The sequence below is a fragment of the Oncorhynchus nerka genome, linkage group LG23 (assembly GCF_034236695.1).
Source record: "Oncorhynchus nerka isolate Pitt River linkage group LG23, Oner_Uvic_2.0, whole genome shotgun sequence".
In the NCBI taxonomy this organism is placed as follows: Eukaryota; Metazoa; Chordata; class Actinopteri; order Salmoniformes; family Salmonidae; genus Oncorhynchus; species Oncorhynchus nerka.
Genome location: NC_088418.1, coordinates 57,687,205 through 57,711,063, shown reverse-complemented (window position 1 = coordinate 57,711,063; position 23,859 = coordinate 57,687,205). Strand labels below are relative to the sequence as shown.

Sequence of the window (23,859 nt, the reverse complement as noted above, 5' to 3'; positions counted from 1 at the left end):
CTACCCTGCAGAGCTTCCTCCAGTACATGAGTCATCCCAATAAATGCCAACCTGCATGATTTAAAGTATTCAGGTCTCCCCCTGTGGGGCACTAAACAGATTACCTAGAACCAATTTTGAAGAGTAATGGCTTCTGATGTATTCTATCAAGCTTTTACACTACAATCATCACTGGGTTCATCTGAGGTAGTGTAATTCACCACCGTATTAAATAGAGAGCCCTGAAATACTAAACGGCAAGCTTGGGTTTTACAACCAATTACAGGGTCACTACATCTCTTCAACATTTGTTATGCACAGAAGAAGAAAAAAACACACGACATACCGCTTAGTTCAACGACCTCCAATAGTCTTTGTAGAAAATGCAATGACACTATTTTATTTGATCCATACTTCACAGTGCTAGACAAAGATCTGGAGGAGCATCACTCAGTGCTGTGGAGTTCCTCCGGTACACCCCATATAAGTTCTGACTCCTTCAACGTCAGATAAATAACCCATCACATGCACCAGGTGTAATGACTGCTGTTATGACAGCACAATTCAGCTGGATTGTATTTGCCGTGACAGGTTTGATTGTCCGATTTTTTCGATGTTGCTTGAGCTGAATCGCAGGCTTGCGAGAACCCCATTGTTACAGGATATAGGCTACAGAGTTGTATCAGGAAATCATGCAACGTAAGTACTTATTTGGAGCGGAGATGGGCATGCTGTATCTCAACACATCTCCCTGTTCTGAGTGATGGTGACTAGCATGGTCAATGTAGCTGCTCAAGAAACCGTCTGGAGAGGACTTCCTTACCACTCCATTGTGCTCAACACGTTAGAGTGGAAGGTTTGCACATGCTCTTATTCCATTCTCCCATTTTAGCTTAATTACATCCTCTTCCTTAACAAGCCTCCATTGCTGGGGCCTCAGATTATCCATACAAAGCAAGAAATAACATTTTAATTGCATAAGAATATAATAAAAAAGTGTGATTTAAGACCAGCAGCTCAGTGTAAATGTGACAGCCTGCTGTGATTGAAAGCGTGATAATCAGGCATTTTTCAACTGGTGCCATCTCTCAGCTCCACTGATGTGCACCGCACCACTGCTCGATCACCACCGCACCACTGCTTGATCACCACCGCACCACTGCTCGATCACCACCGCACCACCGCACCATTGCTCGATCACCACCGCACCACCGCACCATTGCTCGATCACCACCGCACCACTGCTCGATCATCACCGCACCACCGCACCACTGCTCGATCACCACCGCACCACCGCACCACTGCTCGATCACCACCGCACCACCGCACCACTGCTCGATCACCACGCACCACCGCACCACTGCTCGATCACCACCGCACCACCGCACCACTGCTCGATCACCACCGCACCACCGCACCACTGCTCGATCACCACCGCACCACCGCACCACTGCTCGATCACCACCGCACCACCGCACCACTGCTCGATCACCACCGCACCACCGCTCGATCACCACCGCACCACCGCACCACTGCTCGATCACCACCGCACCACCGCACCACCGCACCACTGCTCGATCACCACCACACCACTGCTCGATCACCACCGCACCACTGCTCGATCAGCCCCACCACCGCACCACTGCTCGATCAGCCCCACCACCGCACCACTGCTCGATCAGCCCCACCACTGGGTTACTGCTCTAAAGGCCTATGTCCGTTGATTCAAACACATAACCGACTAAATGTAAACTTTTAAAAATACACCTTTGCTCCTCGCTGCTATATCAAATGCACCCCTGGTGCCAGCCTGACGAACTTGCCATTAGAGCCTGGGTTCATTTAAAAGTGAGCATACATGGTGGGAATGTATAGGCAAAGCTAGGAGTGCATTATGTATTAACTTTGCAATTTGACTAATCAAGTGACATCCTGTTTTCAGGGATACAGTATTTTCAAACTAGCTTGCTTTCCCCCTGAAAACAGAATGTGGCAACCCCGCTCAGGTGTTTATTTTATGCCTGCTACCTTAGTTTGCTCTGCTCCTTAACAGCTGCTCTATCAAGTGAGGCAGGGAAACTGTAGGACTTCAAGAGCTGTTCAAGTGGCCCCTCTCAAGCAGATACTTGCTGCTCTCCTAACAGACCATAACTCTATAGATGGCTAATATGCAAAACATTAAATCTATCTAGGAAAAGTTAAACTACCTAATAGGTTCTGGAGCAGCAACAACTTAAAAATCACACTAGGTCATTAATCTTAATTACAATTGTCCACCATACCTGCTGGTGGCATCGGCTCACTGCATGTCATGAAGGGGTGAGGAACTCTAGCTGAGCTACTGTACAGTAAACCTCCACTTCCACTGTCAAACAGTCTCCATTGTGTTCAGCCCAGGAAGAAGTCTCCGGATGGGGTCAACTTGGGGTGCCCCTATAGAGAAAACACACAAATAGCATCTCACTGAATGGTAACTCTCTCTGCCAAATAAACATAGCCCGTCAATATGTCCCACCTTAGGGGGATGACTTTGAACAAACTCCACATCTATCTCATGGTTGGTGTAGATACGTTGGAGAATGAGTGTAAAACAAAAATGAACAAGTATAAAAAACGACCTCATAGGTAAAAATGAATAAATCAATAGCTCCCTACACACAAACTCAAATCCCATTCTTCCTCTTTACTCACATGGTTAGTAAGCCAGCATGTCATGCAGAGCAGCCAATATGCAACATAACATATTCACACTGATACAGATCTCCAAGTCTATAGAATATAGGTTATGAGCCCTATACAGCGTCTTACCCTAAGGGTTAGTATATGCCTTTAAAGTACAGTATGAGATAATCATGGTCATAAACCACAACGGCACAGGGAAATGATGCTTACTCTTAGTGGTTGCGTCTCTAATGTGATATTGATCATGTATAATGATGGGAATATATTGACAGTCTGATCCAACAGGTTCCAGATGTGCTCAATGGGATTGAGATCCGGGCTCTTCGCTGGTATGGCTGGTGGCATTGTCATGCTGGAGAGTCATGTCAGGATGAGCCTGTAGGAAGGATACCACATGAGGGAGGAGGATGTCTTCTCTGTAATGCACAGCGTTGAGATTGCCTAGAATGACAACAAGCTCAGTCCGACGATGCTATGACACATCGCCCCAGACCATGACTGACCCTCCACCTCCAAATCGACCCCGCTCCAGAGTACAGGCCTCTGTGTAACTCTCATTCCTTTAACGATAAACGTGAATCCGACCATCACCCCTGGTGAGACAAAACCGTGACTCGTCAGTGAAGAACACTTTGGCCAGTCCTGTCTGGTCCAGCGACGGTGGGTTTGTGCCCATAGGCAATGTTGTTGCCTGTGATGTCTGCCTTACAACAGGCCTACAAGCCCTCGGTCCAGCCTCTCTCAGCCTATTGCGGACCGTCTGAGCACTGATGGATTGTGCTTTCCTGGTGTAACTCGGGCAGTTGTTGGTGCCATTCTGTTCCTGTCCCGCAGGTGTGATGTTCAGATGTACGATCCTGTGCAGGTGTTGTTACACGTGGTCTGCCACTGCGAGGACAGCTTTCCATCCTGTCTCCCTATAGCGCTGTCTTAGGCGTCTCACAGTACGGACATTGCAATTTATTGCCCTGGCCACATCTGCAGTCCTTATACCTCCTTGCAGTATGCCTAAGGCATGTTCACGCAGATGAGCCGGGACCCTGGGCATCTTTCTTTTGGTGTTTTTCAGAGTCAGTAGAAAGGCCTCTTTAGTGTCCTAAGTTTTTATAACTGTGACCTTAATTGCCTACCATCTGTAAGCTATTAGTGTCTTAATGACCATTCCAGAGGTGCATGTTCATTCATTGTTTATGGGGCTTTGAACAAGCATGGAAAACAGTGTTTACACCCTTTACAATGAAGATCTGTGAAGTTATTTGGATTTTTACGAATTATCTTTGAAAGACAGGGTCCTGAAAAAGGCACGTTTCTTTTTTTTGCTGAATTTAGGTTACTCTTGCATGGTATTTTGCGAATATTGCGCAAAGGCAATACAAATAACCATTCTGTTAAAGGCTCTTAATTGTGAGCGCCAGAATGCACCCTATCAGCCAAGCTGTACCAGAACTAAATACACTTTGCAAGAACCAAACCACTACCAACAATTATTCAGTATTCAATTGGTCTAGTGTTGTCTGCCCAGTCTTTATCTCACAAAACCAATTAATTTCAACAATGAATTCAGGGTAACATTGTTCCTAATAATTACCAGTGCACTTACGCAAGTAAAAGAGAGAGTGCAGAGTCCGTGCCTTTATGTTATAAATGATGACCACGCTTTTCAACCTGCACCTGGACCTCAAATGCATCAAGTGCACTAATTAATAAAACACACCAGACACATTAACAAGAGGTACATTTGCATCCGCCTTCAAAGGGTTCGCCCCCTATCCAATCTGTTAAATGGCCAACGTCATTTAGAATTGGGAGACCAATAAGTAATGCAAGTACAGATTCTTCACCTATGAAATAAATGTTTTTTTTCTCATCACCTATCAACTCGATCAAAAACAATTATATCTCACAGGTTACAGGTGGGACAGTCGAGACAGTGTGTCTTTAACCCGATCTGATAAATGCATATCCTTATGTGAGTCTATGGGGCTATTTATGAATAGCCAGGCACATGTATTCTCCCGCAGTGTGACCAGAGTTTTATTGGAGATCACAGGAACCCATACTTCACATGGAGATGGTAATCGATGCAAATCACATTTCTATTTTCCAACCTCAAAAGGCTTGACACGACTGTGACGTTATCGTGAGGAATTGCACCAGCTTCCTGCGACCTCAAAACACAAAAGCAGTGGCTCATTTCAAAACTTGATTTTGATGCAATTTCGGAACACGTCATGCAACCTAGATAATGGGGCAAGACCCCTTATTTGATCTGTTGAGAAATCTGGAATCGCTCACTAATTTCATTCCTGTTAATGCTGTCAGTTGTACAATCATACAATCTGCTAATATGTGTCAAAACGCACCAACCATATTCCAAACTCATCCTTCGGGGTTTGCTCGCGCAGTGCCAAGCGCGCTTTTACGCGCACATTCAGTGAGACATGCAGCTTCATCACAGTCGAACAAACCCTGTTGTTGGTCATTAAATCGTTCCCCTTCTCCCATCACCACTGCAAAACAACCATGAGTAAACTCATTGCGCATTGGGTGAAATAATTGAAAATCCTCTCTTGAACATATCCCAGCATGTATGTTCATGCAGCGTGCTGTCCATTTATCGTTATGATGGTGGGATGCATACATTAATGGAGTCTGACGACGAAATCGACAAACCATTCCCTGTCTTCCTTTTTGGGGTAGGGGACACAGCAATAGCATTATGTCCCCATTGGATGGACAGAGTCGTTTTTGCACGAGGTATGAAGGTCTCAAAATCAAGGACATCGAGTCCAAATCATGCGTCAACTTCCGAATGATTCATACTTCACTGCAAAATGACTACGATTATTTTATATTTTTATTTAAATATATAAACACATGAACATATACAAAACACAAATCAATGGCATATTTAAATGGTATACCCTCTTTGTGTCGCACAATAGAATAACATCTTAACGCAATACAGTTGTACTAGCCCAAGCGGGAAATTCGATACTGTTGAACTTGCTTTGAAAAACAATTTGCCAACTCTCACGAAATGCTTTCTGTCTTGCTGGAGAAGTGCCTGGCACGGGGATGCGCAATACCATTCCTATAGAGAAAGGAACCGCTCCATGGATGGATCGGCAACAGACATGCAAATGGTGGAAAATGTAATATTCCATTTATGATCATTGTAATTATTAAGACAACTAATTAAAGATGTATTATCGTAACATTGTATACCACCTTTGTATATATCGTTTCATTTGTGTTGGATGCAGAAACAATCCACTGAAAAGAAGATATGGATCATATAAGAATAAAATAGTTTTTACTTTTCCAAAATAAAAGAGAATCATTCCAATATTGACGACAACAGCAGGTAATAGAAAACAATATCCATAGCACTATGATCATGTATTTGTTTGCTAAGCTGAATTTCATTGCGCAATGTGACAATTCCATTCCGCATCATGGCATGGCACAATATACAGATACCCATGTCTAAAGCGCAAACCATCTCCACTCCCATGTCACTGATAAACACGTTTATTACATCCCCCGATAGGAAATATGACTCCTATACGACATTGTCTATTGTATAGCATCGGTTGATTCAGTATAATGTGGTGAATGCCCAAGAAAGACCCTCATATATCATAGGTCAAGTCGAACTTTGCTTGTTGCGCACAAAGTTATGTCACTATCCTGCCACGGCTGATGCTGATACATTATGCATGTATCCCAAGTAAATTGATATAAAAACTTCCAAAGGTACAGACTACTATAAAGATTGCACAATTACATTACACACGAATGTTATGCGCCGGTACACTGACTGAGCGAATTTTTATCGTGTGTATTTCTCTCCATTCTCTAACCAAACATCATTAAGTTTTGCGGGACATATGTTGTTGAGTTAATTACCTGCTCTCAGGCTTTTCTGCTACTCGTGCAGCGGGTTTCCTTCATCCGGTGCTCTCTGGAAGTCAGTTGGTTCGCTTCATCACACGGCTGCAAGTCTGAGGACATGCTTGTAGAGTAAAGCTGGGGAGGCAAAGATAGCTTCTTGGCTGGAGAAAGTGGCGAGGGAGGAGATAGCGTATGTGAGAGACAGATAGAGAGAGCGGGAGAGTTAGAGGGGGGCGGTGCACAGTGCAGAATTTCATAGAATATTTGTTGCCGGTGAAATCCACTGCGTACCTGTCTTGCTTTTTGACGAACAAAACCGACGGTGATGTTATACACTGATTGTATGCTGAGTTGCAAACTGCGTGATAATTATATTGTATACTACACAAATTATATATGTCCTATCATGGTTGCATTGTTTGTGCGCTGTATGTTCCAAAAATTGATTTGAATTACTTGTGAAATGTCGTCTGGGTAGCCAAGGCTGTTCGTTTGAGCGGATTACGTGGATGCCTTTCAGCACCATGGAGAGCGCACACGACGCCTGAGCAAGAAAACTGGGGGAGAAAGTCAATAAGAAAGCAAAGCTGCTGGCTGATCGTCTTCAAAAAACACACCTCTGCAGAGGAGGATTTAAAGGAGTTTAGCCATTTGCCCGTACGTGCTGAACTGCACAGCACTCTCAGTGATATGAGACTTGTTTAGCCGCTGGTTATAACGATTTAACCTACCCCAGAACAATGCCTCCTCATGCTCTATGAGCGCAGCATTGACTGCGCACAGAGCCGTCAAGACCATAGGGAGCACATGGGCGTCCTCAGATTTGTCCTGTTTCATTTTTTATTTATTGTTGTTGTTTCTTTGTAATACTACTAGCTACCAAACAATTTTGATGGCTTACAGGCTATCAATCAAGTTAGAATAGCTAGCTTGTCTAACTATCCTAACTGGCATGATTTCTGACAAGGTTGGTACACTTTAGAAAAGCAAGCAATTACAAAATGTACTGAATAAGACTCACATTCATATAAATCTTTTACCCAGATTTTTAGCAGAGATGCAGAGAAGCATATTTAGAAGCATATACAGACAGCTCAAGAGGTATGTTTAGACATGCATATAATTAAACATAATGATTATGGGTCAGGTGTTTCAGGTGTTTGAAAAATGCAAAATTCTCCAACCAGCACCCAGCCACCCTCATGTACAGTGCATTCGGAGTGTATTCAGACCCCTTGAATTGTTCCACATGTTGTTATGTTACAGCCTTTTCTAAAATGTATTAAATTGTTTTTCGCCCCTCATCAATCTTCACATAATACCCCATAATGGTTTTTAGAAGTATTCAGAGCCTTTACTCAGTACCTTTAGGTATGACGCTACACGCTTAGCACACCTTTATTTGGGGAGTTTCTCCCATTCTTCTCTGCAGATCCTCTCAAGCTCTGTCAGGTTGGATGGGGAGTGTTGCTGCACAAATATTTTCAGGTCTCTCCAGAGATGTTAGATCGGGTTCAAGTCCAGGCTCTGGCTGGGCCACTCAAGGACATTCAAAACTTGTCCCGATGCCACTCCTTTGTTTGTCTTGGCTGTTGTCCTGTTGGAAGGTGAACCTTCGTCCCAGTCTGAGGTCCTGAGTGCTCTCGAGCAGGTTTTCTTCAAGGATCTCTCTGTACTTTGCTCCATTCATCTTTCCCTCGATCCTGACTAGTCTCCCAGTCCCTGCCGCTGAAAAACATCTCCGCAGTATGATGCTGCATTCACCATGCTTCACTGTAGGGATGGTCCCAGGTTTCCTCCAGACGTGACGCTTGGCATTCAGGCAAAATAATAAAATGTTGGTTTCATCAGACCAGAGAATCTTGTTTCTCATGGTCTGTGAGTCTTTAGGTGCCTTTTGGTAACTCCAAGCGGGCTGTCATGTGCCTTTTACTGGGGAGTGGCTTCTGTCTGGCCACTCCACCATAAAGGCATGATTGGTGGCGTGCTGCAGAGATGGTTGCCCTTCTGGAAGGTTCTCCCATCCCCACAAAGGAACTCTAGAGCTCTGTCAGAGTGAACATCAGGTTCTTGGTCACCTCCCAGACTAAGGCCCTTCTCCAGATCTGTATGTCGACACAATCCTGGCTTGGAGTTCTACTGACAATGCATTCAACTTCATGGCTTGGTTTTTGCTGACATGCACTGTCAACTGTGGGACCTTATATAGACAGGTGTACTGTATGCCCTTCCAAATCATGACCAATCAATTGAATTTACCACAGGTGGACTCCAATCAAGTTGTAGAAACATCTCAAGGATGATCAATGGAAATAGGATGCACTTGAGCTCAATTTCGAGTCTCATAGCAAAGGTTCTGAATACTTATGTAAATATGGTATTTCTGTTTTTTTATTTGTAATACATTTTCAAACATTTCTAAAAAACACTTTTCGCTTTCTCATTATGGGGTATTGTGTGTAGATTGATTATATAAAAAAAGATTTAATACATTTTAGAATAAGTCTGTAACGTAACAAAATGTGGAGAAAAGGAAGGGGCCTGAATACTTTCCCAAAGCACTGTACTTTGTGCCACCTCATATTTTTGGGGTGCACGATGACCCTGAAAAGCTGGTGTTAGTAATGCTCTTGTTAAACGGGAGATATGTTATTAATCAAGTCTGACAAGAACCAGGAAACATAGGACAACAGTCTGATACATGCTGCACACACACACACACACACACACACACACACACACACACACACACACACACACACACACACACACACACACACACACACACACACACACACACACACACACACACACACACACAGTGTCTTACACGCGTGCGTAAAGAGTGTCACCTCAAACAGGTGGATTAAAAGAGGAGAGAATTATCAAGAACAGCATATTGAAGTGGCACACTAGAGATAGCTGAAAGGTTGGCCTCAATTAGAGGGTAGATGGAGAGAGTGTCTTCTGTTAATGCTGTCTTTCATCAAATTAAGATGTGTTAAAGACACGCACGTGAACCCAAAGATTAATTAAGGGGCTATTCTTCCACTCTGTATGTATTCAGAGCCCTACTGTACGTTCTCAAGCACGGTGTTGCAAAATACAGAGGATCATGTGAGTGAAAACTTTCTTCCTTCAGTCCAGTCCAGTGTAATAACCCAGTAATGCTCTTCTCTCTCATGAGCAGGCCTTGGGGAGGTGGAGTATAGTGGGGAGTCCCAATGGAACCCTAGAGCCCTGTCTGCAGCCGTGTCATGATTGACATCAGGATATCAACATGGCCCTCTTCAAATACTCATGTTCAAGTGCTCCCCTGGTTGACACAGTGTGTTTGAGTTACTGGACACTCATTAATCCTGGGGCTCAGAGGATCTTAATTTGACCTATATTGTGATAGCCAAATAATCCTGCAGCAATACTATTGTCATTTTTTGTCTATAATGTTGCTTGATCGGTAGTTAGGCTATTAGCTGGCCGACAGTAGGCTACATGAAAAGTGCAATACAGTTAATATAACCTTGTGTTAGTGTGGATTTGCAGCTAATTTATTTAAAATCAGGAAGATCATCTGCATTGGGGTGCAGGAAAATTGTCAGCAACAAAAGAGTGATCAAGTTACAGTTTTTTTTTTTTTTTTACAATCGCTAGGACCCATTTCTCAATACTTAGGTCAATTTTTCAAAACTCTTCACACTGTGTGCACAACAGCAGTCTATGTGGGCTAAACTGTGGATCATTTTTCATTGCTTTGGCACAAAATGCATTCAATGACTACATCTTTCAAATTTCATAAATTATTTTCTCACTCAGACACAACCACCACAAAAACTCCATGTACCAGCAGGACAATGGAAGAAGACAGAGGAAGATCAAGAGCTGTAGTCTCAGATGAGATTAGGGCTACTATGATTTCTAATGTAATAAATGATGGTCTATAAATGAGAGAGGCTGGTCTGAGAGTGCAGCCAAATCTGGAACTCTCAACAGTGGCTTCTATTGTGAGAAATTTCCAGCAAAACAACAGGTAAGATGTGCATTCTGCATCTGACTGAACTGCACATTACAGAAGTCAATTGAGCAAAGCCTCCAAACCCACTTGTATGTAATTGTTTTTGTATTTCTGCTTAGGACCCAACGGTTGCCTCCCACAGGTGGGAGAGGTAGGATTTTCACCGTTGTGCAGGAAACTGCAATCGTTGATATGGTCATCAGAAACAATGGCATAAACCTCACAGAGATTCGGGACAGAGTGTTGGCAGACAACATTACATTTGGAAATATTCACAATGTAAGCATAAAAACTATTTCTAGTTTTCCTGAAACAACATCAAGTCAGGATGAAGCAGTTGTACACCCTTTCCTTTGAGAACACAATGGCATGTTTTTAGTTATAATGAAAGCTACCGTAATAGCCTAACTCTTATGTTGCCTTGTGGATTCATTTTAGAGAGTCATGGAGATTGAAGCCAGGCAAACATCCTACATATTCATCTTTGTGGATGAGGTTTTAACTTGGCCAAAACACAGAGGCGAGGAAGGAATGTGATTGGGAAAAGAGCCACAGTGGATATCCTGGGCCAGAGGGGTGCCAACATCACAATGTGTGCAGCAATATTCTCTGATGAATTGCGGTTACACAAACCACTAATTGGGCCAAACAACACAGAGCATCTCATTTCATTCCTGGATGACCTCTATGGAAGGTTGTGCCAGGTGAGAAAAGGGTTGCAGTGAGGCGAAATCAGCCAACGTTTGTAATTGTATGGGACAATGTGGCATTTCACCACTTCGGTGCAGTCACAGAGTGGTTTGCAGCCCATCCCAGGACGGTGTCACTTTTCCTTCCACCTTACTCTCCATTCCTCAACCCCATAGAGGAATTATTTTCCTCCTTCCTTTCCATTCCTCAACCCCATAGAGGAATTATTTTCCTCCTTCCTTTCCATTCCTCAACCCCATAGAGGATTTTCCTCCTTCCTTTCCATTCCTCAACCCCATAGAGGAATTGTTTTCCTCATGGAGGTGGAAGGTTTATGACCACCATCCACATGATCAAATGTCCCACATTGACACAATTTTTCACGTTTTTAAATGTTATATATATTTTATTTATTTAACTAGACAAGTCAGTTAAGAACATATTCTTATTTACAATGACAGCCTAGGAACAGTGTGTTAACTGCCTTGTTCAGGGGAAGAACGACAGATGTTTACCTTGACAGCTCGGGGATTCGATCTAGCAACCTTTCAGTTACTGGTCCAGCACTCTAACCACTAGGCTACCCGTCACAATGAATGCTGGATGACTAAACAGTAGAGAGGTGTCATTCTTGTTTTGTAAAGACATTTTACAAAAGAAAACATTGTGTAATGCTACCGGTTGTTAGTGTTTTTTAGGTTATTGTTTTATGAGTGACAAAGTGTTGGGTGACAACCTTTGCTAGTGTTATGGAAGAATTAGTTGATTTCAGACATGTATGAAATGTTTTGGTAGTTTTAGTGCATTTTGGATGTGAAATTAACAATAAATGTCCCCAGAGAGAATGGAGGGAGTTGCACTTACAGGAGACCCCAAAGCAATGCTCTCTCAAGGAGATGAGAGGCAATACAAATCAGTTCAATTTCTTAACAGCAGTGTAACTCTTTGGGCCTTCTTTATCATTCATCACAATTCAAATAAAACTTAATGAATGTGTCTTTGTAGTCTCACATTGACCAGTTAAAAGCGACAGTAATAATGGCCTAAATGTGATTCATCTCAACTAACGCTGTAGGCAACATTCTAGCAAGGTTTCAAGAATGTCACTGGAAATATGGAATATAATGTCATTTTCTCTTCCGCTGGACACCATGCCCTTGGGCTGTTCAGTCAGAGTCACAGTCCTGTATCCCTTTGGGGAAGGAGAGTAACATATGATTTCCCTTTTCCCTGCTCCAGTATCAATACATATCCTGGAGGGCTGCGATGTATGCAGCCATTTGACCCAACCTAGTGCCAAAACACCTATTTCTACTTTTCAACAGATCATCCAGACCTTGACCAGCTAAAGCAGGTGTGATAACCATACACACACCGTGGACCATCGGGGGCAGGGGTGAAGAGCACAATATTGTTGGGCAGTGCATCCTAGAGAGTACACATGATATTAGGGTACTATCATATATTTTTACATGAACCTCTAACATCAGCAATACATTGTAACGTACGTATCCCCCCAGTGAGCCCCTGACCCAGAATCCTCAGGGTATGGTGTTATAACAGATAAATGAGCATGGAGCAGTTTGTCTTATTCAGGCCTGACAAGTCAATGACAAATTGAGCTGCTCTGAATCCACCTGGGACCCTGGCGACGAGAGGGGCGAAGGGAGAAAGAGAGAGAGTGAAACGCTACATCTCACAAAATATGCACAAATCAATGAAGAGGCAGGTGGAAGACATTTACATGGAAGCCAGGGACAAGCATCTGACACAATTTGTTATGTTAGGTTACTCATTGGTTTTACCCACCAGTGAAAAGGAAGGACATTTGTTTTGGTTTATAACCAAACCAAACATGTAATATAACATAGTTAAGTGCAAAACATCACATAAAGCGAAGGGGATGAGATGTTGAAATTATTCATCCAATTCCATTGGTTATACAGCTCTTGCTGCTTGAAGCATGACCAATCACATTTCCCGAAGTCTCCCGCCAGCTAATAAGCACTCTGCTGAACAGAGCTTGTTGACACATGGGGCCTGACTATCATGCAATTACAACACATATTAGCATGAATGTATTGCTGTTGCAACATGGAGAACATTGCTTTCTTCAGATATGAGGTGCAATGTTCTTTAGTTCCCGCATTCCCTAATGGTCTCACTCAGATTTCTGACTGGTGGGTGACAGTAATGAGTGTATGTAACGTTTCGTTAGCATCAGCCCATAATAGGTGTATTTTGGTGTCAGGCAAGTGACCTGGTAGCCACTCTTTGCACTATGTTTGTGCTATGTTTGTCTGATCAGCCTTTGTGTTCTTTGTCTGGTTTCCCACCCAGGGCCCACGGCCCCATTAACATGCTCTCAGCTTCAGCAATAAGACGCATATGCCTATAGTGTATAGTGTGTTTACAGTAAATAATACTGTACATATTCGTATCTGTCACAACTTCCGCCGAAGTCGGTCCCTCTCCTAGTTTGGGCGGCGTTCGGCGGTCGACGTCACCGGCCTTCTAGCCATCGCTGATCCACCTTTCATTTTCCATTGGTTTTGTCTTGTCTTCCCTCACACCTGGTTCCAATTCCCATTAATTACATGTTGTGTATTTAACCCTCTGTTGCCCACATGTCCGTGTGGGTGATTGTTTATTGTAAGTGCTTGTGCACGTCTGTCCTGGTGTGTATTTAACCCTCTGTTCCCCACATGTCCGTGTGGGTGATTGTTTATTGTAAGTGCTTGTGCACGCCTGTCCTGGTGTGTATTTAACCCTCTGTTCCCCACATGTCCGTGTGGGTGATTGTTTATTGTAAGTGCTTGTGCACGTCTGTCCTGGTGTGTATTTAACCCTCTGTTCCCCACATGTCCGTGTGGGTGATTGTTTATTGTAAGTGCTTGTGCACGTCTGTCCTGGTGTGTATTTAACCCTCTGTTCCCCACATGTCCGTGTGGGTGATTGTTTATTGTAAGTGCTTGTGTACCTCTGTCCTGGTGTGTATTTAACCCTCTGTTCCCCACATGTCCGTGTGGGTGATTGTTTATTGTAAGTGCTTGTGCACGTCTGTCCTGGTGTGTATTTAACCCTCTGTTCCCCACATGTCCGTGTGGGTGATTGTTTATTGTAAGTGCTTGTGCACGTCTGTCCTGGTGTGTATTTAACCCTCTGTTCCCCACATGTCCGTGTGGGTGATTGTTTATTCTAAGTGCTTGTGCACGTCTGTCCTGGTGTGTATTTAACCCTCTGTTCCCCACATGTCCGTGTGGGTGATTGTTTATTGTAAGTGCTTGTGCACGTCTGTCCTGGTGTGCGTCGGGTTTTGTACCCATTTGTTGATTGTTATATTTTCCGGTGGGTTTTGTTATTAAACTGCGCCGTTTGGAAAGACAGTTTTTGCTCTCCTGCGTCTGACTTCTCTGCCGCCAGTACGCACCCCGTACAGACCGGCTGGACAACCTGCTGGCTACCCATGGGCGTTCAGATCAGGGTCTGTTGGATCCATCCCCACACACCCCCTCTCCAATACCCATGGAGCTGGGAGGGGCAGGGTGCAGGGAGTCCGGAGGGGGATCCAGCTCATGCACCATCTGTGGTCACACTGCCGGGTCGGTGCAGGGTTGGTTCCTCTAGGGTTCGAGGCAGCAGGCAGGGCACTCTGGCATCACCCCAGGTGAGCCGCCACCATTCTCACCCACTTTCCCTGAGATTTCCCCGCATTCCCTGCATAAGACGCTCATCGATTCAGGCGCGGCTGGGAATTTTATTGATAGAGCATTCACCCATAGTTTAGGGATCCTCACTGTTCCCGTGGCTGTGCCCTTCCCCGTTCACGCTTTAGATAGTCGACCATTAGGGTCAGGGTTGATTAGGGAAGTCACTGCTCCTCTGGGCATGGTGACGCAAGAGGGTCACAAGGAGAGAATTGGTCTCTTCCTTATTGACTCTCCTGCGTTTCCCGGGGTGCTGGGTCTACCCTGGTTAGTCATAACCCCACTGTTTCTTGGCCACAGAGGGCTCTCACGGGGTGGTCGCGAGAGTGCTCGGGGAGGTGTTTAGGGGTTTCTGTTGGTGCTACTATGATGAAGAGTCCAGACCAGGTCTCCACCATGCGTATTCCCCCTGAATATGCAGATTTGGCTCACCTTCTCCAGAAAGAAGGCGACTCAAAAGATTGTGCGATAAATCTCCTGGTAGACGCTGCATTTCCCAGGAGTCATGTGTATACTCTGTCACAGGTGGAGACGGTGGCTATGGAAACATATGTCTCCTAATCCCTGTGTCAGGTGTACATTCGGTCCTCCACTTTACCCTCCTCCTCGAGTTTATTTTTTGTGAAGAAGAAGGATGGAGGTCTGCGCCCATGTATTGGCTATCGAGGTCTGAACCAGATCACTGTGAGGTATAGCTACCCTCTACCACTCATAGCCACAGCGATTGAGTCAATGCACGGTGCAAGCTTCTTCACCAAACTAGATCTCAGGAGCGCTTACAACCTGGTGCATATCCGGGAGGGAGAGGAGTTGAAGACGGCTTTCAGTACCACCTCAAGGTACTATGAGTACCTCGTCATGCCATACGGATTGATGAATGCGCCATCAGTCTTCCAAGCCTTTGTAGACAAGATTTTCAGGGACCTGCACGGGTAGGGTGTAGTGGTGTATATTGATGACATTCTGATATACTCTGCTACATGTGCCAAGCATGTGTCCCTGGTGCGCAGGGTGCTTGGTCGCCTGTTGGAGCATGACCTGTACGTCAAGGCTGAGAAATGCCTGTTCTTCCAGCAGTCCGTCTCCTTCTTCTCGAAGAAGCTCAGCCCGGTGGAGTGAAACTATGACGTGGGGGACCAGGAGCTGTTGGCTGTCGTCAAGGCATTGAAGGCATGGAGACATTGGCTTGAGGGGATTACCACCATAATCTGGAGTACATCCGGGCGGCGAGGAGACTGAACCCTCGCCAGGCAAGGCGGGCCATGTTTTTCCCCCGTTTTGTGTTGACCCTTTCCTACAGACCAGGCTCCCAGAACGTGAAGGCAGACGCATCGTCTCGGGTGTATGACACAGAGGAGCGGCCCATGGATCCCACTCCCATACTCCCCGCCTCCTGCCTAGTGGCGCCGGTAGTGTGGGAACTGGACACGGACATTGAGCAGGCGTTACGTGCAGAGCCCGCTCCCGTCCAGTGTCCCGCTGGGCGTCTGTACGTCCCGTCTGCTGTTCGTGACCGGTTGATCTATTGGGCCCACACGTCACCCTCCTCTGGTCATCCTGGGATCGGTCGGATAGTGCGCTGTTTGAGCGGGAGGTACTGCTGGCCTATGTTGGCTAAGGATGTGAGGGTTTATGTTTCCTTCTGCTCAGTGTGTGCCCAGTGTAGGGCTCCTAGGCACCTGCTCAGAGGTAAGCTACACCCCTTACCCGTTCCACAACGGCCTTGGTCGCACCTGTCGGTTGATTTTCTGACCGATCTTCCACTCTCACAGGGTAGCCCCACAATCCTGGTCGTTGTGGATCGTTTTTCTAAGTCCTGTCATCTCCTCCCTTTGCCCGGTCTCTCTACGGCCTTACAAACTGTGGAGGCCCTGTTTACACATGTCTTCCAGCACTACGGGGTGCCTGAGGATATAGTGTCTGATCGAGGTCCCCAGTTCACGTCTAGGGTCTGGAGGGCGTTTATGGAACATCTGGGGGTCTCGATCAGTCTTACTTCAGGGTTTCACCCCGAGAGTAATGGGCAGGTGGAGAGAGTAAACCAGGATGTGGGCAGGTTTCTGCGGTCCTATTGCCAGGACCGGCCGGGGGAGTGGGCGGTGTTCGTGCCCTGGGCTGAGATGGCACAGAACTCGCATTGCCACTCTTCCACTAACCTCTCTCCCATTCAGTGCGTACTGGGGTACCAGCCGGTTCTGGCGCCTTGGCATCTGAGTCAGACCGAGGTTCCTGCGGTGGAGGACTGGTTCAGGCGCATGGAGGAGACATGGGAAGCTGTCCGTGTTCATCTTCAGCAGGCCGTGATGCACCAAAAGGAGAACGCAGATCGCCACTGCAGTGAGGCCCCGGTGTCCACACCGGGGGACCGGGTCTTACTCTCGACCCAAAATCTGCCCCTCCGTCTAACGGAAGCTGGGTCCGCGGTTTGTGGAGCCATTTAAAGTCTTGAGGAGAGTGAATGAGGTTTGTTACAGGTTACAACTTCCACCCGATTACCGTATTAACCCCTCGTTCCATGTGTCTCTCCTCAGGCCGGTGGTGGCTGGTCCGCTCCAGGAGTCTGAGGTGCAGGAGGTTCCTCCTCCCCCTCTGGACATATTTCCAACTGCACCGTTGGAAATACAGTTTTTGCTCTCCTGCGTCTGACTTCTCTGCCGCCAGTACCATATTTTCTACAGCTGTCGTCCTACGGTATATGTTTTAGACAACATGGTCTCGTTTTGTAGCTGTGTTCGACAGTATGTTCTAAACCTCTGCATCTCTGTCTTCATGGCTCCTTTTGTTGTCTTGTTGGCCATTTTGTAGAGGTGTCCGTCCATCTTCCATATTTCCAGTTTCCACCGAAAAGTCTTGATTAATTTGATTTCAATCATTGAATCCCTCCCGTCGCATAGTGAGGAGACAAGCGGCAGACAGGGCTGACAACAAGCTTAGGGTTCATTATCCTGCATTCACCATCTCTGTTTCATTCTTCAATGTCCCTAAATTATCTTATTAGCAATTCTTTAGATGGAGGGCTGGTTTATAGCGTCTTAATTGAGAGTAATTAATTGAAGTGATAGCGATGGTAGGTTGGACAAAGCCCTGAAATCTGCCTGAGTAGATGAACCATGGATCTGTCGCTAATGGTGACCGCTCAGGAAAGAAGCCTTCAAATATTTATTCTATTGTTTGAGATTGCTAGAGGTCAGGAAAATCTACATATCTGGAACATTTCACTGTATACCAAAGCTACTGTATCGATTATTAAATGGCTCGTTTTCACAATAGAGACAAATGGGTGTCTTCATAAACAGTCTTGCAGTCAGTGAGACGAATAGAAGAATAGACAACCATTAGCCTGTTTATTGTCACTGTTCACCTCATATGACTGTCATATGGAGGTACCACAGGGTTCAATTCTCGGGCCGACCCTTTTCTCTGTATATAATGAATGATGTCGCTCTTGCTGCAGGTGATTCCTTGATCCACCTCTACGCAGACGACACCATTCTGTATACATCTGGCCCTTCTTTGGACACTGTTAACAAACCTGCAAACGAGCTTCAATGCCATAACACTCCGTCCGTGGCCTCCAACTGTTCTTAAATGCTAGTAAAACTAAATGCATCCTCTTCAACCGATCTTTGCCCGCACCCGCCCATCCTAATGGCATTAATACTCGGTTCTGACTTAGAATATGTGGACAACTACAAATACCTAGGTGTCTGGCTAGACTGTAAACTCTCCTTCCAGACTCCCATCCAAAATGAAATCTAGAATCAGCTTCCTCTTTCGCAACAAAGCCTTCTTCACTCACGATGCCAAACATACCCTCGTAAAACTGACTATCCTGCTGATCCCCGACTTCGGCGATGTCATTTAAAAAATAGCCTCCAACACTCTACTCAGCAAACTGGATGCAGTCTATCACAGTGCCATCCGTTTTGTCAAAGCCCCATATGCCACCCACCACTGCTACCTGTATGCTCTAGTCGGCTGGCCCTTGCTACATATTCGTCTCTAGACCCACTGGATCCAGGTCATCTATAATGCTTTGCTAGGTAAAGCTCCGCCTTATCTCAGCTCACTGGTCACCATAACAACACCCACCCGTAGCACGCGTTCCAGCAGGTATATCTCACTGGTCATCCCCAAAGCTAACACCCACTTTTTCCGCCTTTCCTTCCAGTTCTCTGCTGCCAATGACTGGACCGAACTGCAAAAATCACTGAAGTTGGAGAGTTATATCTCCCTCACTAACTTTAAGCATCAGCTATCTGAGCAGCTTTCCGATCGCTGCAGCTGTACATAGCCTATCTGTAAACAGCCCACCCAACTACCTACCTCATCCCCATTTAGTTTTTATTTGTTTTTTTGCTCTTTTGCACAGCAGTATTTCTGCTTGCACATCATCATCTTCACATCTATCACTTCAGTGTTCATTTGCTAAATTGTAATTACTTTGCTACTATGGCCTATTTATTGCCTTACCTCCTTACTCCATTTGCACACACTGTATATATATTTTTTCTATTGTGTTATTGACTGTACTTTTGTTTATCCTATGTGTAACTCTGTGTTGTTGTTTGTGTCGCACTGCTTTGCTTTATCTTGGCCAGGTTGCAGTTGTAAATGAGAACTTGTTCTCAACTGGCCCACCTGGTTAAATAATTGTGAAATAAAAAATTAAAAAATATGAATGTGTGTTCATACCCCAAGTGCACGCCTGCTGTACCTCTAGTTGTTCTGTTCACAAACAAATGGAAGGAGATCCGTGTCTGTATTTGCTACTTTGGATCATAAGGCTATATTGGGATCGGATTGGTCTGTCATATTCAATATAGTCAAGTTGTTTGAACAATGACACTTAGCAGTGACTGTGACTGTTTACAAAAGAGGAGTTAAAGTCTGTATCGTGGTGTTACTGTTGAGGTCATTTAGTCTGAGCCTGGTAAATACACCTTATGTGTATGTTCTGGAAACTCTTAGAGGTGACTTATCGAGACAGTTGCCGCGATAAACTGCACATATGAGCCAATTTGGCCTATGCTCCCCTCCGAGCTTAGTGATGTTTCTGCCGCGGCTTAGCCGTCTTAGACCAACCTATTATTTGAAGAATATAAAACATTTGCTGCAGTGGTAAGACATCTTGTGTGCACAATGAAAAGTGTGTCCGTGCACACAGACGGGGGGGGTTATTTAAAAGTAAAAACTCCCTGTCTTTTAAAATCAACAGCAGCAGAAGGCTATGCCATTTCACTGCAGACTGCGAAGACGGACAGAAAAGACTACAAGCCCAGAATCAGTGAAGAAATCAGAAAGTGAGAGAGCCTTACTAGAATATCTCTTTGCGATGTACTTACCATGACAAGGACACTGCCCTAATTACTAGTTAGAGCAGGAGTTTAAAAACACTCTGCGGCATATTTGCATACATGTGAGGATAGTAATGGCACGCTGACTTGAAGAAAAATCTTTGACATAAACTGTGTCCATTGATACAGAACCACATCTGTATGTCATGCTCTCCAAAGACAGCATATCCTTATTAAAAAGTTTGAAAATAAACTCCATTTAACCCAGTGAGTCCCACCGTCGCCCCAGGTGATTTTAGACTTCAACCGCTTTTAAACATTGTGTGTTTGAGCTACAGCCTTCTGGGTTATGCCATTGGATTTGCCTATTTATTTTGCACCAACCATTGTGTGATTAACAGTGGCTGAGCTAGAGACGTGTTTGTGAGAGAAGAGCGGATCCCGAAGGGGCCCGGGGCCAGGTCTTTTTTACAAAAACGTCGGTAGAGTCAGAATAGTTTGTGCTGCAAACTATCTATGAAAAGCTATTCTGCTTTATTATGCTCACAAGCTTTACAAGAGTTGTTAGAAGGTAAGAGGTTCTTCTACATAGAAGATCATAGGAAATCCCTGCACATAGTGTCTATAACACTGTAATAAGCTCACATAGTTGCTGTCACAAACTCCACACAGTTGTCACTGACTAGTTATTCATTTCCCACTAAGCAAACACTTCATTTTCTTACAGCATTCATCTAAATTCATTTTTATCAGGTTTTTGCTTTGGCTGATATTTTCTGTTTTTGAATTTTGTCAATAAAACTTAGGAATGCAACTGTTCATGTCAAATTACATTCTGCTTGTAGCCCTGGTGGTCCTAAAAAGAAAATGGTAAAACACTTCATTGTGAGGCTAAATATGAGGGCTGGACATTTAGATAAATACAAGTATCAGAAATGAAAAGCCAATTTTTGCTGGGGTCTCAGGACTGATAGGGGTTAACAACTATCTGCCAGTAGTACCTGTCAGCAAAAGGACAGTGGCTTCATAAACACGTGTTTCTCGCTACAGATTATGTATCATTCAGTGATGACATTCTCTTTGACCGACTTCATAGGAAACGGCAGACACACATAACAGACTCATAAAAATGCAAATGTTCTGTTATGAGAAATGCTGTCCTGCATCCGCTCATATTGTCACTTGGACAACAACTCACAGGAAATGGGAATGGGCACTATCCCGTTGTACCAAATTGTGCATATCAGTGTTAGGATTTATCAGTGTTAGGATGGGATTTAATTTGGAACCAAGGTTCATATTGTTGTAATCAACCCCAAACTATAAGGAGCTCTGTCAGGCCTGGCAACCACACTATAGGTATCATTTAGGATCGGAGAACTGAAGAGAAAGGAGGGGACAACCAACAGTCAAACACGAGTGCAGGTTATTTGTGAAAAACAGGGGCTGAGGATTGCATAAAAAATGCAGCTTGAGGGAATAGCAGCTTTTTTATGCGATATTGCAAATAAAAATCTCTCCCACTGATCTTTTTTTGTCCATAATATTACCCCCATCGTTTCCCATGACCAAAAAGAGCTTCTGGATATCAGAACAGCTCTCACTAACCTTGGCTGAGGTCTTCTACTTCAATGAGTCAGAGGCGAATGACATCATTTATTGATTATCCCGGAGTAGGTCCAAATCTCCGACACTTGGAGGAGGAGGCGGCGTTATAGAGGCCAGCGTACGGGATACCTGATGAGACTACTTCGGAAAGTGGATAAACCGACTCTACCCTCCGTTCTACTGGCGAACGTGGAGTCACTGGAGAATAAACTGGACGAGCTCCGTCCGAGACTATCCTATCAACGTGACCTGAAGTACTTCAATATCCTATGTTTCTCAGTCGTGGCTGAACAAGTACCTGTATAATATAAATCTAGCTGTTTTTTCTATACATCGGCAAAACAGAATGGCAGCGTTAGGGAAACTCAGGGGAGGGGGTGTATGTATTTTTGTTAACAACAGTTGTTTCGCAATCTTTAAAATTAAGGAAGTATCGAGGTTCTGCTCAACTTAGTTAGAATACCTTATTATAAGCTGTAGACCATTCTATTTACCAAGAAAATGTTTATTTCTATTTATAGCTGTCTATAAATAGACAGTTATATATAGCTGTCTATTTACCACCACAAACCGATGCTGGCACTAAGACGGCACTCAACAAGCTGTATAGGGCCATAAACAAACCACTAATGCTCACCCAGAGGCGTCTCTCCTAGTTGCCGGTGATTTTAATGCAGGAAAACTTAAATCAGTTTTACCTAATTTCTACCAGCATGTCACCTGTGAAACTAGAGTCGAAAAAACTCTTAAAAGTAAAGATTTCCTTCACTACTCACACAAAGACTCATACAAATCTCTAGAGCTCCTTTACAACACACACAGAGACTAATACAAAGCTCTAGATCTCCTTTACTACACACAGAGAGACTCATACAAAGCTCTAGATCTCCTTTGGTACACACACAGAGACTCATAAAAAGCTCTAGATCTCCTTTACTACACACAGAGAGACTCATACAAAGCTCTAGATCTCCTTTGGTACACACACAGAGACTCATAAAAAGCTCTAGATCTCCTTTACTACACACAGAGAGACTCATACAAAGCTCTAGATCTCCTTTGGTACACACACAGAGACTCATACAAAGCTCTAGATCTCCTTTACTACACACAGAGAGACTCATACAAAGCTCTAGATCTCCTTTGGTACACACACAGAGACTCATAAAAAGCTCTAGATCTCCTTTACTACACACAGAGAGACTCATACAAAGCTCTAGATCTCCTTTGGTACACACACAGAGACTCATAAAAAGCTCTCCCTCGCCCTCCATTTGGCAAATCTGACCATAACCTTATCCTCCTGATTCCTACTCACAAGCAAAAACTCAAACAGGAAGTACCAGTGATGCGCTCAATACGGAAGTGGTTACATGAAGTGGATGCTAAGCTACAGGACTGTTTCGCTTGCACAGACTGGAATATGTTCTGGGATTCATCCAATGACATTGAGGAATTTATCACATCTGTCACTGGCTTCATTAATAAGTGCATTGATGACGTTGTAAATATGCCAACTAGAAGCAATGGATTACAGGCAACATTCACACTTAGCAAACACACCAACACAGTCGTGAAGAAGACACAACAATGCCTCTTTTTACCCTCAGGAGGCTGAAAAGTTGTGTCATGGGTCCTCAGATCCTCAAAATGTTCTAAAGCTGCACCATTGAGAGCATCTTGACAGGCTGCTGCACCGCTTGTTATGGCATGTGCTTGGTATCTGACCGCAAGGGACTACAGAGGGTAGTGCGTACGGCCCAGTACATCACTTGGGCCGAGCTCCCTGCCATCGACGACCTCTATACCAGACAGTGTCAGAGGAAGGCCCTAAAAAAAGACTCCTGCCACCCAAGTCGGCAAGCGGTAACGGACTTGGACCAAAAGGCTCCCGAACAGATTCTACCCCCACTCTATAAGACTGCTGAACAGTTGATCACCTATCCGATGTATGTGTATTGTTTTTAAATGGCTACCCAGACTATTT

At 44.6% G+C, this 23,859-nt stretch overlaps 1 protein-coding gene across 1 annotated transcript in view; it reads right to left on the bottom strand.

Moving 5' to 3' along the window:
- The window catches only part of LOC115107106 (muscarinic acetylcholine receptor M2-like), a 77,924-nt gene extending 70,943 nt beyond the window's left edge, over positions 1 to 6,981 (bottom strand). The window contains exons 1-2 of the mRNA XM_029630493.2: positions 6,574 to 6,981; positions 2,262 to 2,412 (exon numbers count right to left, since the gene is read on the bottom strand). The gene's annotated coding sequence lies outside the window, so the exon portion shown is untranslated. The remainder of the gene's footprint in view (positions 1 to 2,261; positions 2,413 to 6,573) is intronic.
- Between the last annotated feature and the right edge of the window lie 16,878 nt (positions 6,982 to 23,859).